Source organism: Candoia aspera, chromosome 6 (assembly GCF_035149785.1).
Source record: "Candoia aspera isolate rCanAsp1 chromosome 6, rCanAsp1.hap2, whole genome shotgun sequence".
In the NCBI taxonomy this organism is placed as follows: domain Eukaryota; kingdom Metazoa; phylum Chordata; class Lepidosauria; order Squamata; family Boidae; genus Candoia; species Candoia aspera.
This window is the reverse complement of record NC_086158.1, coordinates 40,204,234-40,228,325: the sequence shown is the minus strand read 5'-3', so window position 1 is coordinate 40,228,325 and position 24,092 is coordinate 40,204,234. Positions and strand designations below refer to the sequence as shown.

The following is a 24,092-nucleotide window of genomic DNA, read 5'->3' as shown; positions in this document are numbered from 1 at the left end:
CATGGGGGGGCACCAAAATGAGTGCTGGGGGGACACCAAAATGGGCACAGAATCCATGTTAGACCCTAGTTGCTGCCCTGGTAGTCCCTTTCTCTCATATATAGTGATTTGGAATGGGGGGATCCATGGGTGTGATAAAAGTCATAAAAGTCAAGATGACAGGTGGGATCATGCAATCAAAGCTCCATGGCTTGTTTACATGCCTGCAATGCATATGGCACACATGAAAAAGGGGTGGGGTTTTGATCTCACAGTCATGCCTGTCATCTTGACCTCTTTGATCCCTCTCCCTTGCAGAGACCTCTGATTCAGAAGGTACTGTGTAGCCATCAATAGCTCAGTTCTGCACAAATCAGTTTGGTCTCCTTTTAAAACAACCTAAACTTGGGACCATTACTGATGGCACTGAATTCCATTATTTAACTATGCCCTGTAATGTGTAAATTCAGCTGCAGAATCAAATATCTCAACTAAATTCTCAGGATAACTTTTTTTTAAATATATAATAGGCCTGGAAAAGTTGCAGTACAGGTACACAGGAAATTCAAAACGGCTAAGAAGTCTGTTATCCTTCAATTTCTGATTAGCTGATAAGATCATCTAAACTTAATATTATCAGTTAACATTCACATTAGTGGAACAATAGATTCAGAATATAAAACATTCAAACCTTCATACATTTCTACTCACATACATTTTAAATGTTCACATTTAAATGACCCCCTGATCTAAATCTTCATCCTATATACATAATTACTCAAGCTACCTTTTCATTTTGATTGAGCAACATGAATGGTAACTCTTCTGAGGACCACTAAAGAATTAAAGATATTCCCCAATCCATATCCTGTAAAAGTGATCCCTCCAACTAAATTTTGTACACTTTTGTTCATTGCCTATAAAAGAATTCCTGTCAACATCTAATATCTCAGGTTAGAGGAAAATGTCCCCCTTTGACAGTTTCTGTTTACTATGGAATCCTTGGTGCTCTCTGAGCCTTGTTGACAGTTTCTGTTTACATCAATTCAGCCTCTCTCCCTATTTTCAACTTTATTATCCATTCCACCTGAAACAAAACAATTATGCTTTTTAGGTCATTCTTATCTTACCCTATATACATTTTCCACGAATGTACTATTAGAGCAATCTATGAAGGGTGAATATTATTGCAGCCACAATATATCTGTTCCTTGGCTACACTGATTTGTTAAAATGTCAATTTGTTAGGAAATTGGGGAAATATATAAACGTTGTCATTGGTTTTTTTTTCCCCTTCCCGTTTTCTGTTTTGGAACACTATAGTTTTGCTTGACTATCCCTCCTCTGGTTTTATGCTGGACTGAGGTAATTACCCCTGGCCTCTACTCTAAGCTCAAGATTAGCACTAGCTCTTGGAGATGTTTGCTGAGATCTATGCCTTTAGGTAGGAAAGTTAATAACAGAAAAATTGACACCTCTATTGCCCCAATGCCCGCATGAGCCATTCGTTTAATAAAACAGGACTTCCTTAATGTTGCAGCAGTAATAACTTCTGTCCAAAGGTTGGCTCTTTCCCTTCTTTGCAATTCTCTCACAAATTGCTCAAACTGCCTATATTTTACCAAAAGCTCTGCAGAGCCTTTGTTTCATTTCTTAATGTCAAACTCAGAGTGGTCTTAAAGGTAAACAATAAAAAGTTTAAGAAATCTGTAGTCAGCTTTAAAAATCTGAAGTCACCACATGGCTTTTATTTGTGCATTAAATGGGGATGAAAGAATATCTACTCAAAAGCACAGTAAACAAAAGAAGGCACTAGCGACATGCCACTTGTGATCCAATAATCTAAATACTGTGCACCCATCTGTTTAGTGGAGGAGTAAATTTGTTTTTGCTGCCTGACTGTGGTGGGGTGAGGATAAAAAAAAACATGGACAGGAGAGGTTGGGAAGCACATACCAGACCATGATCCACATTTCATTAACAATCCCCTTTAGGGAATGGCCATAGCTCAGTGATAGAGCACATATTTTCCAAGCTCTCAAGATCAATCTGTGGATAGTACTGAGACAAACTCCCCTGTCAGACACTTTAGGCAAGTCTAAAGAGATCCAACAGTCTGTCTAAGTCGAAGACAGCTTCCTAGCAAAGGAATTAGGCCAAAATGCTGGGACAATGTAAAATGACTGCTCTCCTCCACAGTGAGAAATGGTATAACATCAGCTTGCAGTAGAAACTAGCAGTAGTTAATACTGAAAAGAGCAACACAGAGAATGCCTATCACCCTTGTTGTAAAAGAGAAGTGCAACCCAGCAACAAAATCCCATTATTTCATGGTACATGAGGCAGGGGGGAGGGGTGGCAAACAAAGATGCTTTTAATATGCAATTGTACTCAGAAATATAGTTACCACATTAGATAAGGCAACCGGCTAGAAACCAGGAGACTGAGAGTTCTAGTCCTGCCTTAGGCATGAAAGCCAGCTGGGTGACCTTGGGCCAGTCACTCTCTCTCAGCCCAACCCACCTCACAGGGTTGTTGTTGTGGGAAAAATAGGAGGAGGAAGGAGTATTGGGTATGTTTGCCACCTTGAGTTATTTATAAAAATAATAAAGACGGGATAGAAAATAAATAATAAATAAATAAAATAGTGTAGTGATTGACCACTATGTCCCCTTGGCTAGTCTTCTATAACTAGGCTGGCAGTACAATTGTGCTGGAACTTACATTCCACTATCCTGACTTATTGAAACTTCAAAATGTCTCTGCTGTGCCTGACATTTTGCATCTGTTAAAATTAATCAATTTGGGGAATCAAATCATTCTTTCAAACCTAGATAGTAATGAAATTTTTATTTAGTAATCTTGAATTCACCAGAAAAAAAAAAAATGAAAAAGAATGGAGGGTATAGACCAGACAGAGAAAATCAGGGAAATAGAAGTGAAAACTATCTGACAGAATACATGCACAAACCAAAGTTAAGCAGACAATATTGCTGTCCTAAGCATATTAAAAATGAATGAAAGCTCAGCTGAAATCAATGTGATTTACTTCTATATTTTAGGGGCAGGGAATAAAGAAGACCAGAGAATGTACAAGAGTACTAGATGAAGAAATGAAACGAAAGAAACATACAGACCAATTCTATGCACCCTATATTTTAATAAACTAAATTTCCCAGTTCTGTGCATATTTATTGGGAAGAGAAGTACATGTAATTAACTGAGTTACTTTCAAATACCCATTTATGGGATTACAGCCATAATTATCTACTCATAAAAAAATCTGTGATGGGATGTGTATAAAGCTGGAATCCCTGAAGGTATAATTTATATTTAGAATTTGAGGTGCATAAAGATATTACAAGTAAGGACAGATTTTTTTTTTCTTTTTCCCCATTAAAATGGCATCCAGGTATACTCAGGTATAATACTGCCATGGGGGTTATATTTGCCTGTGGTTCCTTAGCAGGAATATGTTGATCTTTATGTACTATTTATATATATATATATTTAATTTAGAGACCAGCCAATTCAAATACCTTTGGCAGCTTTCACTTTGAAAGCAAGAACAATAAAAATTAAACAGATCACAGACATCCAGAACAGGACAGAAACCAAACCCAACAACAAAAAACAACCTACAGGGACTCAACAGCCACACTACCCCAAGGTCTGGGAGCACAGCCAGATTTTCAAAGATTTTCAGAACATCATTATGTCAGAGCCATATAGATCTCTGGGGGAATATTAATCCAGAGGGAAGGCACTGTGACAAAAAAGGCATGCTTCCTAAGTCCCAACAGATGATATTATTTAATTGAGGGGACCTGGAACTTACCCACTCTGCCTGATCTTACTGGACATTACCAGATGGGCTAATTACAGCTAATCTTCACAAAAGAGTCTGATCAAATCTCTACCCATTATCGTGTCATCAAAGTTCATCAAATGTGTAAGGTCCAGTTCTTACTCCAAACATCTTGAAATTAGAAATCTGACACAGGGAGACAACAGAGAGGCAGATATAAACATGTTTTAGCCTTTGTCACAGTGGATACAGGGAACAAATGACTGTACCAAAGATTTAACAGAAAATGGATTTTGAAAAGGTATTTGAAGAAGGAAAAAAAAGTCATCATCTGAGTGTTCTGGGAATAGGTATTAAAGAAATTTTCCACAAATGCTTCAGAGAACAAATTTAGGTCCTTCCCTCCCAGTGGATCAATTGTAGGGCCAATCAGCATGATAGAGTGATGAAGGTATTGGGTTAAGAGTGGGAAAATCAGGTTCAAGTCCCACTTCTGCCACTAAAATCCACTGACTGACTTAGCCCTGCCAATGTGTGTTAACACAACCTCCTGTACAGGACAGGGTTGTTGTTGCTGTAGGGAAAAAGAGGAGTGCTGTATTTGCTATCTTAAATTCCTAGAACCAAGGTGGGAAATATTTCTAACAAATAAACATAATTTTTTTTGGGGGGAAAGACCAGCAGTAAATAAGGATGTGTTAATGAAGGTAACTGGAGGAAGACAAAGACTGAATCTGACCGAACACAAGCTAGAGCCGCTATTAAGGCCTACCTTGTGGTGGTAAGAGCGGCGAAACGTCAATATTTCTCCACTCTTATTGCATCTGCAGAATGCTGCCCAATGGCCCTGTTTAAAATTACTCAATCGTTATTAGGTAGGGGAGGCTCTGTCTCCCACCTACAGGGCCGTGCGGAGGAATTTGCTGAGCATCTGCAGGGTAAAATCGCTCAGATTCGGTCCAAGTTGGACTCTAAGCATGGGGCAGAGTCTGGGGAGATGCTGAGGGAACGTACTTACCCGGTTATCTGGAAACAGTTTGATCCTGTTGGGCCTGAGGAAGTGGACAGAATCCTCCGGATTGTAAACGCCACCATGTGTCATCTAGACCCATGCCCTTCCTGGCTTGTGAAAGCAGCCTGGGAGGTGACATGTGGTTGGGTCCAGGCGATGGTTAATGCATCTTTGAGGGAGGGAGTGGTTCTGGTTGCCTTTAAAGAGGCACTGGTATACCCCCTCCTCAAAAAGCCATAGCTGGACCCTACTGTCCTGGACAACTTTTGTCCAGTCTTCCACCTTCCCTTTTTGGGGAAGGTGGTTGAGAAAGTGGTGGCGTTACAACTTCAGAGGATTCTGGTTGAAACGGATTATCTAGACCCCTTTCAGTCAGGTTTCAGGCCCGGTTATGGGACAGAGACTGCATTGGTCGTGCTTATGGATGATCTCTGGAAGGAGCGGGATGGAGGCAGTGCATCCATCCTCGCTTCCCTTGATCTCTTAGTGGCTTTCGATACCATTGACCATGGTATTCTTCTGGGATGACTCAGGGAGTTGGGGGTGGGTGGTGTGGTTCTGCGCTGGTTCACCTCCTTCCTCCAGGGCCGGTCCCAGTCAGTGGTGATAGGAGATGACAAATCCGACCCTCGACCCCTGCTTTGGGGGGTGCTGCAGGGTTCGGTTCTCTCCCCTCTCCTATTTAACATCTACATGAAACCGCTGGGGGAGGTCATCTGTCACCACGGGATGAGGTACCATCGGTATGCTGATGATCCTCAGATATATATCTCCATCCTGGGTGAAGTGATGCAGTCAATACCCTTTCTCAGTGCCTGGGGGCTGTGGGGGCCTGGATGGGGAGCAACAGGCTTCAGCTGAACCCTGGTAAGATGGAGTGGTTGTGGATTGATGGCTCCTCAGTATCCGGGAAGTTGTCATCTTTAGTTCTGGATGGGGTTGGACTGCCCCATTCAGAACCCGTGCATAACTTGGGGGTCCTCCTGGACTCACGACTCCTGCTAGAAGAGCAGGTGGCAGTCGTGGCTAGGAGGGCCTTTACACAACTTCAGGTTGTGCACCAGTTATGCCCTTTTTTGGATCGAGATGCCCTCCGGACAGTCACTTATGCCTTGGTCATCTCCCATATAGACTACTGCAATGCGGTCTACATGGGGCTACCCTTGAAGAGTATCCGAAAGCTTTAGTTGGTCCAAAATGTGGCTGTGCGAACAGTGATGAGCGCTCCAAGATCAGCACATGTAACACCTCTGCTGAGTGAGCTGTATTGGGTTCCAGTTTGCTTCCAGGTCCAATTCAAGGTGTTGGTTATCACCTTTAAAGCCCTATATGGCATGGGGCCAGGCTACCTGAGGGACCATCTCATCCCTATAACATCAACCCATCCCACCCAATCATGCAGAGAGGGCATGTTGCGGATCCCGTCTGTAAGAGAATTTCATCTGGCGGGGTCCAGGAGGCGGGCCTTCTCTGCAGTGGCACCTGCCCTGTGGAACATTCTACCCCCCGAGGTGAGGCAGGCCCCTTCGCTCCTGACCTTCCCGAGGGGCTTGAAGACCTGGTTTTGCTGCCTCGCCTGGGATGGGAAGGGCAATAGCTCTTCCTGGGGATGGCTGGTGATGTAGAGTTCTCCTGATGGAATGGAAATCTCCCACTTGGATTTTATATTTATATTTTTATTATTTTAATAAAATTGGTGATTTTATGATGTCAGGTTTTAAGGTGAATTTTATTGTAAACCACCCAGAGTCCCCCTTTTAGGGGGAGATGGGCGGTGATAGAAATGTGAATAATAAATAAATAAATAAACATATGATACTGAGTTTTCAATAAAAAAGGAGTATAAATTTTGCAGTGTCATATGGGAAGAAGTATTAGATTGAATACAGAGAGGGAAAGTAAGAACACTGTAGCTGGTTTCCTGGCCAACAGAACAAAAGGTGATATTGATACCAGGATAGTGTTGTTTTAATTGATTATTGTAAACCGCCCAGAGTCCCCCGATGGGAGGAGATGGGCAGGGACAAATTGGACAAATAAATAAATAAATAGTACAGCTTCAGAGGAAAAATGAGAAATTTAGTTTCAGACATAAGAAAGTATCCCAATAGAACAACAGTGAATTACAGAACCAGGACTGGATGGAGAAAAGTAGCTTTGAAATAGGTAGCTTTGGTTAAGTATCTTTAACATGAAGATGGTGCCCAAAGTATTGGCCTTTATGTCACTTAGAGACAGGCTGTAAAGAGAGAAGGATCAGAACAAAGACAACCCTCAGTGTGTCACAGTGGAGAGTGCAAAAGAGACAAAGTTTGGAGACTCATGGATAAGGGAGAAAGAGACAAAGATAAACTATGGTGATAGACAACATGTGCGAGGTTAGTGAAAGAGAAAGTAACTTTGTTTTCTAGTAAGTTGGCAATTTGAGACAGTCCCATACTGTTGTGTGGCAGCCATTTTCTAAGAATGCCCATGACACGCTTTCATAATTCCAAATGTGCCCATGCCCTTAAAGATTGGGAACTTATTGTAAGGAGGAAACCTAGATGGTGCTTGGAGGTTTAGCACCAACCTAGATGGTGCTTAGAGTTGAAGAGGTTTGTCTGAATATAGGTAAATTAGTGGGGTATTTTGTTGGAGGAAAATTCTGAGAGTGCCTTGGACTGCAAGAAGATCAAACCAGTCCATCCTCCAGGAAATAAAGCCAGACTGCTCACTTGAGGGAATGGTATTAAAGGCAAAACTGAAATACTTTGGCCACATAATGAGAAGACAAGACATCCTGGAGAAGATGCTGATGCTAGGGAGAGTGGAGGGCAAAAGGAAGAGGGGCCGACCAAGGGCAAGGTGGATGGATGATATTCTAGAGGTGACGGACTTATCCCTGGGGGACCTGGGGGTGTTGACGACCGACAGGAAGCTTTGGCGTGGGCTGGTCCATGAAGTCAGAGAGTCAGAAGCGACTAAACGAATAAACAACAAGTGGGGTATTTGAAGTATTTGAATACAGAAGGACAAAAAGCTACAGAAGAAAAAAGTGAATATATGATCGAATGAATGATAGGGCTGATGACCGGGGGGAGGGGGGAGGACTATTAAAAAGCTGCACAGAAAAGAAGTTAGACTGAAAGTGACTTACCCATTTGCAAAAAAAAAGAAAAGAAAAAAAGCTCTGTAACACAAAGAGTGTACAGGTAGTCCTTGCTTAACAATCATTTGTTTAGGGACAGTTCAGACTTACGACGATGCTGGAAAACTGACTTACAATGCTGGAAAACTGGCTTCCAGCAAGCAAAATCAATGGGGAACTGCATGATTTGCTTAATGAGCACGTGGTTCACTTAATTACTACAAAAAAGATAATAAAATCAGGTCAGATTTGCTTAATGACTGCTTTGCTTAGCAACCAAAATTCTGATCCCAATTGTGGTAGTTAAACGAAGATTACCTGTACGTGTGTTTATGTATGTGTGCATGTGCACAAGTGAGAATCGATTGTATTTAATATGCACACATGAGAAATTATCCTGATTTTTTTTTAAATGTTCCTTGTTGATAGCAATAGCTGAAACAGTCAAAAATAAAACTTAATGGATTTCAAACCTATATCCTGGACAGTACTCTTCCTGTGGAGAGATTGCAGTTGAGCTAATAGTGATAAAACCCACATTATTACAATTTACTTGGGAGTAAATAACCCAATGAAAGGATAGTGTGATTAACACATTGTATAACATTTAGGCCATCCGGCAATTCCTGCTTCAAATTTCATGGAACAAGCAACTTGGCAGACTAGACACAGATGTTACACTCCAACATAAAGTCAACATGGTTTCTTCACTGCAATAAATTACAGTGGAAGAATGGAAACACAGACTGAAAATGTGTCTCTGCATATGGAGGCATGGTAGGAAGGATGCATTAGCTAAAAGAGGGGAGAGGGGAAAGGTGGGACAACCCTATCCCTGGATAGTTGTTCTAATAATGTCTTCTCCCTGGGGAATCCCAGTTGTCAACAGAGTGCAGAGTCATACGCGTAGGGAAGATAGTTTGTCAGCCAACATGATCTCAAATGGGGTTTTGATTCCCTGAACAGAAGGAGACCATCATGCAGTTAAAAGTTAAAACAGACTGTTAGCATTGCTCCCGTGCTATGTACAAGACAAAGCTTGTCAATTTTCAGAAGTATTTGGGAGGGGGAATCCAAAAGCAATGCTATAAAGACACAAGTCAGACACCAAAGGAAATTTATATAGATGGAACATTACCCTCAGTGTGGCTTCAAATTCCTTTCTGGTTTCGCTATACTGAATGATGACATTTCAGAGAGATGCTGACTATGTATTTAGCAGATGGTTAATTTAATCCTTTTTAAAAGAATGATGAGCCAGGGAGAATATGTCCAAGTCCAGAAAGCATATGAGCAATGGAATGAAAAACCAAACCCATGATTTTCTTAAATACCTACATGAGAAGGCCATACCATAACTACTCAACTGCAAACTATTTCCAGGTCATTTCAACCCAACCTGCTTTTCCCTTTTTTGACCTCATCAACTGCAGATCAGAAACTCAGCAGCTCATTATTGTCAGGTGAGGAAACGAAAAACTAGACTGAGAAGCAGGGAATGTAGGAGGCAGGCAATGTCTACAGTGGGAGAGGGGAAATCCCACCCAGTGCAGAAGCACAATGCGAAAGCTAGCTTCTTCAGATTGCAGAGGAGTCAAACCTTTTTGTTGCTTATAATGAACTAGTGTTGGTTTGAGCTGGGGCTGCACATTGGACCTAGGCATATTCTGCAGCATACATGAGGTGCAGTCCTCAGGTGATAGATGTGGTGAATTATTCCAAAGACAAGCTAAACAAGCTCCTTGCAAAGTATCGTAATCAAGATAAACAAAATGCACTAGGATTACAGTGGCAGGCCATGTCTGTTCTCCACAATATGGATCTTGCCTTGCGCATAGGGTGTAAGCTTTGGGATTCCAATATGATGCATGGGGATGTTTGAGTACTTTGATTCCCTGCCAGGATTTATAACTCTGCTATTTTTTTTCCATTAGAAAAATCAATTAAAACAAATGGGAAAGCAACACAATGCAAAGCAAAGTGTGAATTTCCAGCATTATCTTTATTTCCAAAGATCCCCTGGGTCCCATAAACTTAATATTAAATCTAATATGGGCTGTAGTCCATCTGTCAGTTGGAAGTGTGCCCACCTGCCTAGGAAAAGAACAAAAAAGCAGGGGTAATAGGGTGTATCCTGCAGGCGCAGGAGAGCTGGAGTGGGTAGCATGTTGCACTGTAGTAAGTCAGGGCTTTGAAACTGATCATAGATCTCATGGCATTCATTGTGGGAATGGGAGTCCTGCTCACAAAATTTCAAATGTGCCCACCAACCAGAAAACTGGGGACCTTGAAAAGGTGCTAATCCCTTGGCAAATTCAGTCTCAGGCTATGCAAATGTGAGAAACACGGCTGTAGAGGTACCTCCCTCACCTCACTTTCATCAAAGGCGGCCTATATCCTTATAGAAAAATATGAAGAAAAAAAACAAATTAAACCTATTAAAAAGACCTTTCTTCGCCTCAGATGAGCCTTGTTCATTCAACTTTTCTGCAGCCTCTAAATCCCTAAAAATATCATTACTGAGGATGCTCAAGGCAAAAGATATAATGATTTTGATTTAATAGATCAGCAGTTGTTTATTTTTATATTTGATTTATCATACTGAAGCAAAGGTTACCAAGGAAGGAATTGTTATTCGAAATAATATAGCACTTCCAAAGATTACACATGATCAAGCTATTCATTTAGCTCATTTTTCTCTCTTCAGGCAATTATAAACTTTAAAAAAATCTATAAAGCTCCAGGTCCCAATAGTTACCTTATTGAATGGTATAAGACAGATATAGGTACATAGATTACTGAAGGTCTATAATGACAATTTTTTGAATAAAGTTTTTGCAACTTACATAACTGATTCTGAAGGCTGGTAAAGTGTCTACTGACTGCCAAGTTATTGCCTGATTTCTTTATTAAATGTTGATGCCAAAGTTGATAGCAACTTTGACATGTAGACAGATGATACTATTTTTAACAGTCCATCCAGTGCAATCTGGCTTTGTAAAAGGGGAACAAGCCTCAGACAGGAGATTACTGTATTTAGACAAATACAGGTAGTCCCCAACTTATGACCATTTGTTTACCGACCGTCTGAAGTTACAATGGCATTGAAAAAAGTGACTTATGACCAATCCTCACACCTACAACCATCACAGCTTCTTCCATGGTCATGTGATCAAAATTCAGGTGCTTGGCAACTGGCATGTATTTATGAAAGTTTCAGCATCCCAGGTCACACAATTGCCATTTGCAACCTTCCCAGCTGGCTTCCAACAAGCAAAGTCTATGGGGGAAGCCATATTTGCTTAACAACCATGTGATTCACTTAACAATTGTGGCAAAAAAGGCTGTAAACTCAGGTATAACTCATTTAATGACCAACTTGCTTAGCAACAGAAGTTCCGGTCCCAACTGTGGTCATAAATTGAGGACTACCTGTAGACAGAGATGTAACACATGAGTGCACACACACATGCACACAGACTCAACATGTTATTTTGTTACACAGAAGAAAATGCAGATCTTTTCTGTAGTTGCTGCTGATAAAGGGGTTGGAAAGAATTTCAGAAGCTACATTCTGCATATTTCCCCTACCTTGCTTTATTAATTGGATTAAAATGTATTATTATAACCCTTCAGCCAGTTGTTACAAATTGAATTATTTCCTCATCTATTATGATACCTTATGGAATTCCTCAAGGATGTCTTTTACCTCATCCTATATTTAGCATGATGCTGGAACCATTGACCTACCTTATCAGGTAATCAAAGGACATTATGGGCATAAATGTGACTGGAGTACAATTTGATCCTTATTCACATGACAGTTACAGTTCACAGTAATAGCAGTCTGAAAATTCCTGTAAACTTTTTCTTAAAAAAACAAAGAATCATGACCCAATAAGGGTATACTTCCATGGTAAATTATCAGAGACCATCACTTTTAATGGTTGTTTGTAGAATATCAGGATGGACAAGTACTTTCACTTTCCACTCCTCCTTCTTTGCTACTAATTATGGGTTCCCCATGCCCTCCCCACTCCAAGTAGGTCTGTACATATTCCTGAGATTTCCAAATGCACTATCATTTTATCTACTCTATTTTTCAAATTTTTAAAATGTTGCTTTTCATTCTACAGTACTTAGTATATGTATTTGTAAATAAAAAAGGATTTGATTGAGGATTCCTGCAACATAGGCATTAAAAAGTAGTTTATATAAAGATTTCTTAAAATTAGCAATAAAGAGACAAGGTGGAAGCTGCCAAACTGCAAAGCAAAACAGCTGTCTCCAGAATCATCCTTATTTCCAAGAGTGCTCTTGGAGAGGAGGGGCAAGACATCTGGCAAACTGAAGTTTTGTGACTGGCCACACCAGCCAGGAAATCCTGTTGTGAATAGGCAATCTCCCAGAGCAGTCATCTTCTTTGAGAAACCACAATGTGCTTTGAAAAAGGTTAAATGTGCTCACTGACAAAAACCAAACAAAAATAAAAAACAAAACAAAATCTGGAGATGCCACCATAATCCTGTCAATCTAGCCGAAGGCCAGAATTACTGTATATATGTTAGTTTTTCAGGCAACCCCTAAGTGTGTTTGCAACATAGGAAAGCTCTAGGAAGCAGAATGGAAATGAGAAAAATGGCAGACTGGACCCATCCAAAATAGCACAAAACATGGTAAAATTAAGGGCTGTAGAGAATACCATGGAAACATTTCTTAGTGAATGTGTGTATAGAATATAAGTAGAATAAACAAGTGGTATTGCTACAGACTGCTTGGCCAGTTACACACATACACATACATATTCCAGTTATGGATTCTGCCTACAGATAATGTTAAAAGAGTAGAAACACAATAAGCTCCACATTATCACAATGACTCATTGCGTGCTAATTTTGTCTTTGGAGGCTACAACAGAAAACAAGGCTCACAAATAATCTGTTCTTCCCATTAAAGCTGAACAGAGTTTTTGTTCCTTCTTCACAATGATTTGCTGTTTCAACCCACACTAAAAAAATTCATATGTTCTAAACTAATATTTTATGAGTTCCCCTATAATAACATTTTCAGATTATTATTATGCTTTTGGAGATGACTACAGTTCACATTCCTGATAGTCTTTGGAAAGCATGATTTGCATTTTAGATAAAATAATCTCCAGGCTTCCTCCTTCTGCAACATAGTTCTTGGCATGAGCTGTATTTCATGCTGTCAGTTCCACTCATTGCTAATTAGCATGGAGAATTGCAGTGATGTTAACCATCATTTTCATCCGTTCTTCCCACCTTCAAAACAAGGGTTTGGTTGCCTAATGAGGCTCCTGAGGGTAATCAGAAAGGCAACAGGACACATTCATTTACGGTGTAGCTCAGCTACACCGGGGCTATCATACCCAAAGTGAAATGGTTCTACGGTAAGTGAAAATTACAGACACAGGGTGCCCATGGCAAAAAGGGTTATAGTGCAATACTACATATGGAAGAGATGTGCTGCATAATATGTGCAAACAGAGCCTATACATGGGAAGCTTGCTGGCTGTTTGTATTGCTGCCTCGAATTTGGTGATTGGGTCCCTGTCACACTGATTTTTTTTACTGCAAATGAAATAAATGTTCATATGTTCAAAACTAAGTACTTAATGACAAACATATCTTGCTTCAAACTGATTAAGAAAATACTACAGACACTTACTGAACATAATAAGGAGATGCTATTTAATTTTAATGTCTTCATACTAGAATATACTGAGCAGGGATAAATAATAGGGCTGTGCTGTGATCTGGTTTAAAGGTAATTCAATTCACACATGCCTCACCTGTTGACACGTTAAATCAATTATGTATTTTCTGGGATTGCATAAGCCCAATAAAGCACACATACTTTCAGGAGCTAGTGTGAGGTATGATGTGTGTGCCCCTGGTGCTCTGAATTATCTTTTCCCCTTTGAATCAGGATCTCTGCACAGCCCCAACAAATATTCCTTATATAGAAAGCAGTCGTGGCAATTCTAGTGATACCTTCTAGACAGCTGATGTTTATGGAAAACTTGGAAGTATTTCCTTTGATGTTATACTGAGAGAGGGGACATTGATTAGCAGGCATATTACTTTTTGTGATCTTATACAGCTCATTTCTCCCTCTTGTTTGAGAAGTAGGAGAAATTAGCCAGCAAAATACTGACAAGGAATCAGTCAACTGTGCCATTTTCTTCATTAACATGATGTTAAGATAAACACGGTGACGCGGTGGCGCTGCGGGTTAAACCGCTGAGCTGTCGATCGGAAGGTCGGCGGTTCGAAACCGCACGGCGGGGTGAGCTCCCGTTGCTCATCCCAGCTCCTGCTCACCTAGCAGTTCGAAAACATGCAAATGTGAGTAGATCAATAGGTACCGCTTCGGCGGGAAGGTAACGGCGTTCCGTGAGTCATGCTGGCCACATGACCCGGAAGTGTCTATGACAACGCCGGCTCCATGGCTTAGAAACGGAGATGAGCACCGCCCCCTAGAGTCGGATTCGACTGGACTTTATGTCAAGGGAAACCTTTACCTTTACCTTAAGATAAACACATCTGTGATTTTCTCAGATGTCAATTATCTAAACATCACCTTCAGCATTTACAGAGGCCAGAATCTGCCTTCCCATATGATAAGGACAACATATAGTCAGGCTCTCAATGACAAGTAAGAGATTCTCCCATTTGTCTATCGTTGTTTTGGAAGATGGCTTGTACTGTATCTTCTCAGGTAACCATCTCTCTTTCTCTCTCTCCATTTCTTCTACTCTTTCTTCAGATTTTCCTTTTTCCTTTAGAAACTAATGTGAACTTTTAGATTCTGCATGCATAGCTACTGAAAAATTGAATAAAAGTGACTGAATACAAAAACAAAACTGTTGGGGAAAAACTTGCTTCTACAGCCTGCCAAAGAACAAGCATTTTTTCCTGACCCATGCACATGCATCCATTCTAGATATGTAACATTTTCACATATGCAAGAACCAGAGCTTTGAAATGATAAATCTGTTAAATCTGATTTGTTTCAATTTTTTCCAAAACTACATCAAAAAACAAACACCACCAATATGTCTAATAAATGCATTTTTGCTGGGGACACTTGTATGCACCTCTTCTGAAGTGCATATCAAAATCCAAGAAAGTATAAATGTTAAATGAATGAACTTGGGATCCAATTTGGGAATGATCTTGGGAAATTCTCATTAACTATATTCACATTAAAATACAAACCTAGCAAGCTGCTGATCATGCCTTTTCTGCATACAATTTAAATGAGCATGTGCAGTTTGAATGACTGTTTCAAGCAGTATTTCCAACAGAAATAGGAAGGAAAACATATGATGTGCAGCACAGGCAGATAAAAGCATTGTGTGAGTGAAGGAAAAAGACATAAGCAGATGGAAGTGGTAATTAGACAAGCCTAAATGTGGTAATTATTTAAAGATCTATATGTACAGTTGGTTTGGGAAACTTCTGGCTTCCATTTGTTTCTCTTCCTTATACTTTAGTCCCTTGGCCTTTTCCTAGGAGATGGCCTATCTTCTGTTGTGTACAAACAGCATCCAAATATGGCATGAAACATGAATAGGACATTTTGTTTTATTTATTTTTATTTAAAAAATTTATTCCAAAGTTCAGAGAGCTTTCAGTTTCTTTTAAAAATGCTTTGAAAGACTGCTTGCTTGTTACTGGAAAATGTCCATATTGGCAAGATTTTATGAAAGAGAGTCACAAAATCAGATCATGATATGTAAATAATAATAATACTTCATAGATATTTTGTTCACTCAGCTTTCAAGGGAACCAGAAGCAAGGTGTCTAACTGGAGTGCATGAATCTAGGGTTAACCTCTTATTACAAAACCAAAGCCTGTTTATGTTTTACAAAGTGATCTGCTTGCTACCAAACCACACAGGCACAACAGACCCTGCGTGGAGAACTGGTATACATTTAGGTTTATTTGCTACAGTTTGAAAAGCAATTCTAAAAAGGGAACCCAAAGATGTGACAGCTTTCCAAGTGAACACATTGTAGTTAAAACTTATTAGGAGCATTTAGAGATCAAGGGGAAAGTCTACCTTGCATTCTTAAACTGCAAATGTGTAGCCTGCAGTTGCCGATCAACATCAATAATTGTAGTAATTCACTCAAACCCATAATGCATAAATGATGCTCTGTGTTCCTCTCCCTGCCAGCTGGAAAACTCCTACAGCATCAGAATCAGCTACAGCCTGCAGTTTCTCTGCCAACATATTGTATTACAAATGTTGTTCCTCCAAACTATGGGAAGTCTGCTGAATTGTAGTCTTTGACAATAGCTAAGTATCAAGTTATGCATCTGTTTATCATAAGCAAAAGTACCATGGTCTTGTAAGAAAGCTTTGTCCTTATGAAATATTATAAAAGTAATTCTTCTGTATGGGATTTTCAAATATTAATTATCTAGTTCTTTACCTGTGCCTAATTTTGCTCATAAAGATAATAGCAAGGATATAATTATTGCTTTGTTCCTTATTTACTTGTAACTAGAAGAATAAATGATGCACTTTTACATAGCATTCCTGAGATGTTATGGCACACATATTTGGGACCTATTTAAAGAATGGCTAAGAAACAGTCATTAGAGGGTAATGCTATGAGCTTCAGATATTCTTGAGGTTTCATGTCTGTGATGTTTCCCACAGGCTGCTGCTGCTGCTGTTGTTATGGTTAATCGCATAGTCAGCCAGATGTTTAGACTGGATTTGACATTTTTGTCCACCTATCAAGTTATTGTTATTCCAGTTGATCTGCAAAGTTTGCTTGCATTTTAATTGCATTTATTTTTATGTTTAAGATAGGTGTGTTTATATATATATATATATATATATATATATATATATATATATATATATATACACATACACACACACACACACACATACACACACACACACACACACACATAGTTACATAGTGGTTTAATGAAGGATAAACAGCAGAATTGTGACCTAACAAGATAAGGAAAGTCTCCTTTGAGCTGACCAAAGCTTAGCTAAATTTTAAAAAAGGAAACACTAAGTGGAACATTCCATGTAGAGAAACTAGAACTGATGGAGTCCAGATACATGTTTTAAGGGAATAGACTGTAAGACTTGGGAATTTAATCAGGAGAACAAAAGATTATTCAGAATTTTGATAGCAGCAGTAAATAACTAATGAAGTGTCATACTGAAAATGAAATAAACCTGTTTTCTTTCGCTTTTCAGGACATACTGTAAGTAGATGCAGTGGGTAGAAAGTAGGTGAAATAACCTAATGGTTAAGAAGTAGAAATGTCTAGCTTAGAAAGTAAAAATCTCTCTCCCTTGCTGGAAGCACTTAACCAGATGCTGGATGGCTATTCATCAGGATGCTATAGGTATTATTTGCATTGCAGATGTAGCACCAGACAGAGAGTTGGACTAGATAGCCTTCAAGATCCCTTACAACTTTATGATCCCAGGAAATATATATAGGGTACACTGAAAGTCAAGCCCCATACTGTAGTCCAGTCACAATAAATAAATGAATTCATAAATGATCATCCTGAGATTCAGTTGTGTGAACACCTGGAGAGCTTCCAATTTTATCTGCAAGAACTGCTCAAAGGATACAGTGGGAAATATCTGGGCATGAAGAGAGCATTTCTGTTCCAAGGTAAGAAATGAAAGCTTCTAGACACTGAAGCTCTAATTGCTTTATACTGCAAGGACATTATGACACAAAGGCCGCTGCATAAAGCACCTTACAACTTATGCATCATGCCTGTCACGGGCCAGTGAGTTGCAAAATCTATTGCAGGAAATAATCCTGTGATGATGCAGCAATTATCACAAACTTGCATTCACTATTTAGGACACTGGAGAAGCCTAATCCTTTGTATACCCAAGAGTGACCCATCAGTAGAAAGCTGATGTGATACAAAGAAAAAAAAAGACAATTACATACAGCCCAAGGCTGCTGCTGCTGCTGTTACCTACAGAGCAGGATCCTGGAGAGCTTTAAAGCACAAAAGAGGAAAGAAAAGGTTTTTCTCATTTAAAAATTGGTACATTAAATCCAAGGAAACCTGACAGGCTGAGAAATAATAGCCTGAGTTTACTCTTATTTAAAAACTGGCTGCCTGCTGCTTTTGCTGCAATCACCACTCAGGCTTTCAGCACAATTTCAAATTAAATATACATAAGTGCTTTCAAGAGCTGTTAATTTGAAGGTCATTAAAGAGCATAAAATATATTCCCTTTATTTATAAAGAGGCACACGATAATGCTATGCATATGGACTCCTCTCCCGGTCCCTGCAGCATTTATTATCTCGGATGTGGAAAAGAATGACTTCCTTCAGACACAGATATCACAAAAACATCCCCCCACACACACACACAGTCGCACACACACATGTACACACCCTTTGCAAGCATCCACTGCTCAGCCTTTCCTGGATTTCGAGCACAAGGAGAATGAGAAAACAGCAGTGTAATATGTGCATTTGATACAGGGGAAACCCTCCAACTCAGGGGCAAGCATGTTGCCTGGTGTCAAGGTTCTAGCTCCACTTGGCACATTCTAGTCAGTGCCTTGATATACTGCTCTGTAACAAAGCATCTTGCCTGCCAGGTCTGCCTTCACCTACTTCTGAGCTGTGCTTACAGGGTTGCTGCGCTCAGTGGAATTGTAAACAGCCATTTAACGAACACTGCACAATCGGTGTCTATCGGTAAGGGGCATTTTAGCACTTTGCCTAGCCACTCAGCACAGGTTTTATTCTGGCTGCTGTAAGACTCCCCCTGCCAGCAAAGGGTCCACCCCTGACCTTCCTTCTGCCCCCGTCTTGGCAGTGGCAGCCCCTTGTGGCCACCTCTCCCAACCTCCTTGCCCTTCTTTTCGCTTCTCTTTTGCCACAGCTGTCATTTTCTGAGATAAATTACCTGGTGCTACAGCCTGTTAGCATTCTCGCAGCATATCTGCTGCACAGGAGGAGGGAAGGACAAGGTTGAAGTGGGTGGGGGACGAAGAGGAGATGGAATAGATGGGAAAAATAGGCCATTGCCACAGAAATGCAATTAAGATGCGTTTCATAGATTTAAAGACATGAGAGAAAATAAGGCAAGTTTAGTCAAAAGGGATACAGAAAAAAAGTGAGCTTTACAAATAGATAAACTGATAAACAGGAGAAAAAAAATGACCATGCCAATGTCACATCTTGCTAGTTATGGAATCTCAAAATATAAAACAATTATATTTGCATGGTTTTCAATATTAATAGCTGAATATTATTAACTTGAGAATATAATCAGATTGCTATTAACGCATCTTACTAGGCTTCAGCAGCTACAGTATATTCTCAACTACTCTAGAGAATGGATGTTGGACTAGATAATTACATGTAGATCACAGACCAATAGCAATACTGTACATTGGAGTTTAGGAAAAAATCTATGACATGAAAGTATCTTCTTTCCAGACGTTTATTTATTTATTTACTCTCCTGCCTTTTTTATTTTTATAAATAACTCAAAATAATTCAAGGCAGGGAGCATACTTAATACTCCTTCCTCCTCCTATTTTCCCCACAACAACAACCCTGTGAGGGGAGTTGGGCTGAAAGAGAGTGACTGGCCCAAAGTCACCCCGCCGGCTTTCATGCCTAAGGCAGGACTAGAACTCATAGCCTCCTGGTTTCTAGCCCATTGCCTTAATCACTAGACCAAACTGGCTCTATTACAGTAGAAACAAAACAAGAAAAAATAAGTATGTAGCAAGAATGTGACTATTTATTACTTCACTTTTCCCAGAACATCACATGAGAATTTGGGCTTTAAAATGAAATATGGACATGCATAGAAGATATGGCTTTTTTCACAGTAGTCATCATAGTATGTATGATTCAATAAATACTGTAGCAACCTAGCAGGGTTTCAGCGGGTATTAGACTAAATATAAGTTAGCATAGCTTTACAGTCTCATAGTGTTTAATACATCCTAGTACTTCTTATGTCCATTTATAGTTAACTATTTTAGTTATCTATAGCATTCAGACCATTGATTGTAATTTTATAGGTCTCTCCCGGGTTTTAATCCCTGTACTTTGTAATTTTACATTAACATTTTTATTTTTACATCATTTTATTCTATGATTTTTTTAAAAAAATTACTTTTATTTTAGAGAGACTGTTATGTTATTACTTTTATGCTGGTCCATGACCAAAATAAAATAAACAAATACTATAGCCATATTTATAAATGAGTCGAGTTTGTCTCCTAAGTCACATTTTCTCAGAAATGTTGTCTTCCTGTAACATGTCCTCAGATATCAATAGACCAACTTAGTTCTTAGTCCAACCTTCATAATGATACCATACAGTCAGTTAATTTAAAGAAAGGATGTCTTGTAGTAGAAACATTTCTTTGCTTATTTTAAAACATATTTTATATTGCTCTTTAGTCATATTCCTAATAGAATTTGCAAGAACAGCCAAGCAATTTAAAAAATAAAGCTAAAAACAAGCCAACAGATCTTAGAACAGGCACCATCATGATAATTATCTCCAAAACTCTGAGAAAAATTTTAAAAAGCCTTTCTCTAATGCCAAATACTAGACATCAGATGAAACTGTAACTTGGGTGTTACCTCTAAAAATGCTCAGTCTTCAGTATCCACCTGCCAGTAATGGTGGGGAACACTCTAGGAGGCCCTCAATTGGACAGCTTAATGTATGATAAGGTACAAGCTAGCTTTCACTTCCTTAAAGATTCAAAAGGTCAAAATCAACACTTTTTATTGATCCTGGTAACAAACTATGAGCCAGTGCATTGGGCAAAGCATGATCAAAATATGATCCTAAAATTCAATCTCAATTATTCAACATAGTTTCATTCTGAAATAGTTTTCAAAAAGTCTCAAAGGTATCCTCATGTATAGTGCATTAAAACAGCCTAGCACCAAATATATTATAGCATATGTCTGAGGCCAGACAATCTCTATTAAGGCAGGATTGTAACTTGTAAACCACTCTAAGATCATAAAAGCACTTCATGCCACAGAAACAACCTGTGGCTTTAGCAACAATATTGAATCAAGACACATCCTCTAGCTGCTTCAACAATACACAGTACCTCTGAGTTATCTGAATTGATATTTTGTTGATTGATCCTCATATAGTCCATTACCACAACTTAGTATTGATTTAGCTTTCTACTACTTTTTATGAATTTGATGAAAAAGAGTAGATAGGAATCAGAACTGAAAGATCTAAAAGAATCAGCCTTGTCTCTTTCTCAGCATAAAAGCCACAGCACCAAAATTAGGTCTGAATGACATGTTCTACCAACTCCATTTTGTTCATCGGTTTCTAAAATTGTGCAGAAATCACCCATATAAGCAAATTGCTCAGGGAGACAATTAGAAACCTTGATTGATAAGGGTCCAAGGCAGTGCACATGGCCAAGAGAAAGTGATTAGTCCAAAGTAACTTACAGAGTTCTATCATATGTGGTATTGAACCTAGGCCTCCCAATCCAACACTTTTACCACTATACCACATAATTTTCCAGATTTAGAATAGGTGATATGTTGGTGACTTAAGATGCCAGCATCCATCCTCTTCTCCTTGCCAGACAATCTTTCCACACTGAAATCTTACTACGCCACTGTTTGTGGCATAAAGTCTGAGTAATAACCCACATCCAAGTTTACTCTTATCAGCTGACAAAGGCTCTCATTAAAATTATGAAAATCTTAGGGTCAATTCACATTAGCATTATGGCATGTACAGTATGTTTTGCAGCCTAAAAGCTGCTCACCTGAGACTACATGAACACTTTGTTTCTTGAAGTTCAACTTCTACATTTGTAGAAGAATTTAGCTCTGACCTTGAGAAAGGGGTGTGGAAAAAGAAGTGTTTACTCAGTCCCAGGAAAGCAGAAAGTATGAGAAAGAGACTCAGAACAGCCCCGCCTTGACCTTGTTGTCCTTAAAAGGGGGCAGTGGAGCTGTTGGCTTTCAAGTTTCTCTTTAACAGACCCTACAACAATAAAGTAGCATTCTAGCAATCCCTGGGGTGTCTGTTTCTTGACCAGGCCTATCTTTGAGGCAGACAAGACTCCACATCCCTCACATACTTTTGGTGCAGAGAAGTAAATCCCACTTTACTCAGCACAGAGCACAATGTTTTAAGCAAACATACAAATAAGTATACAACTAGGATAAACTGAAGAGTAGAAAATAAATTATGAATTAATATGGAATGGCCAGGCACAAAGAAGGGAGAATTGGTCATTCATCTCAATAGCCATTTGGACCTGCCTTCTTCTGTGGGGCACAGAAAGAAGTAGTCCTCACAGTAATGCACACACACACATGTGCATGCACATGCGCGCGCACACACAGAATTTACATTGAATAGTGAGCAATATGGCAGATAAGAAAGTCTTTAAATAGGAAAAACCAAGGAAACACAAATTAAGTTATTGGTATAATTGAAATAAATCAGCAGTTAGCAACTTTCAGGCATTGTGCACTATCACACTATTTTGCATGAGTTTATGGCACACTTTTTTTAAAAAAAAGGCTGAAATATCATTAGATTCTACTTTTTCTAGCTCAAATTTCCTAAGTTTGATAGTCATACCCAACATTTTGCAAGATTTATGGTGAAACAATATCTTAATCTCATGAAATTTGGTGACCTTGTAAAATTTCAGCCGTTTAAAAAATATTTTTATTTTTGGGATCCCAGAGATGCCATTTGAAGATCTCATGAAACCACAAGTAGCACATTGCTAATTACTGGAATAAGTGCAAGACAAATGAAACCTACATTTCTTTTCTTCTCCCTAAGTTCCTTTTTAATTCAAATAAGCAAAACCTACTGTATATTGACTATCTTTTTAGTTTCTTTCTAGTTCGGTAGTTCTGGAAGTGACAAAGTATTTATAGATGACTTTAGGCATAGACCAGCCATTCCCAAACAAATACCTTATCTACATGACTCAGTAACCACAGATGGGAAAAGTCTTAGCAGCCACAATGTGAGGGCATGAGTGGACTTAGTTTGCCCCTATCTTGGCACAGATGAAGCCTGCAATCATGTTTTCCTGCTCTGCTTCCCAAATGGTGTTAGAAAACATGCACCAACATGAGTCAGCATGCTGTTTCTTTGCTGCATTTTAATTCAATCTAGGCAATCTCTGCACTCCTACCAATTGCTTCAGGAGCAGCTGGCATATACCCTCCCCTTTGGTCAATGGTTGCTGTCCTCCATGGGCATGTTTGGGATGTCTGCATCTGAGGAGAAGAGCATAACCATGTAAAGCCTGGATCCAACTGTGCTTTGCAAGGTAAATCTCAGGCATTATGTGGATTCCTTATCTATTTCTGATAAGTGTGCTCTGACACACCGGTTCACCAGTTTTTATCTGCATGTGAAACTGGTGTACCAGTGGTTAGGGCAAGCAGCAGCTGGTCAGAGAAAACACTAAACCACTGTACTTTTTTCTACCACCAGTGAACCATGAAATGTTACACTTTTTAAAGATTCCCTAATGGATCAGTGAAACAATTGACTTTTCTTTTTACCAGGTGAAACCAGCAAGACTACTGCCAGGTTTCCTTTCTATTCCAAATGGGAACAAGAAAGGTAATATTGTAGGGTTAATTTTTTTTTCCCCCCCAGTGGTCCACTGGAAGATACAGTACATCAGAAGGGAAGGGAAGTATCACTATGTACACAATACAACAGGAATAAATGCAATGCAATGTAGTAATATAAAAGTGGATATATTGTATATGCAATGTGTGAAAGTGAGAACATGGTAGCGTTAGTAAGTATGAAAAGAACTTCTTTAGGTATGTTCAAAATTAAAAGGAAAGAATCAGTATATGCGCTGCCTAATGGCAGAACAGGGATAATACAAAACTCAGTTACTTACTTCTTCTTTGGTTCAGTTTTCTCCTAAAGAGGGCATGTGTTCCACTAAGTAACTGGGAGGAGCAGGATTGAAGCCTGAGACTGACAGAATCACGGTCAGAGAAATATTTACTCTGAATAAATTTAAGTCTTCAGGGTCAAGTGAATCACATCTTAGGATACTGAAGAAATTCTCTCATGGCCTGGCTGAAACTTTATGC

At 39.3% G+C, this 24,092-nt stretch overlaps 1 protein-coding gene across 1 annotated transcript in view; it reads right to left on the bottom strand.

The window, feature by feature from the left end:
• EPHB1 (EPH receptor B1) overlaps positions 1 to 24,092 on the bottom strand; it is a 411,545-nt gene that overhangs the window by 762 nt on the left and 386,691 nt on the right. The gene's annotated exons all lie outside the window — the stretch shown is intronic.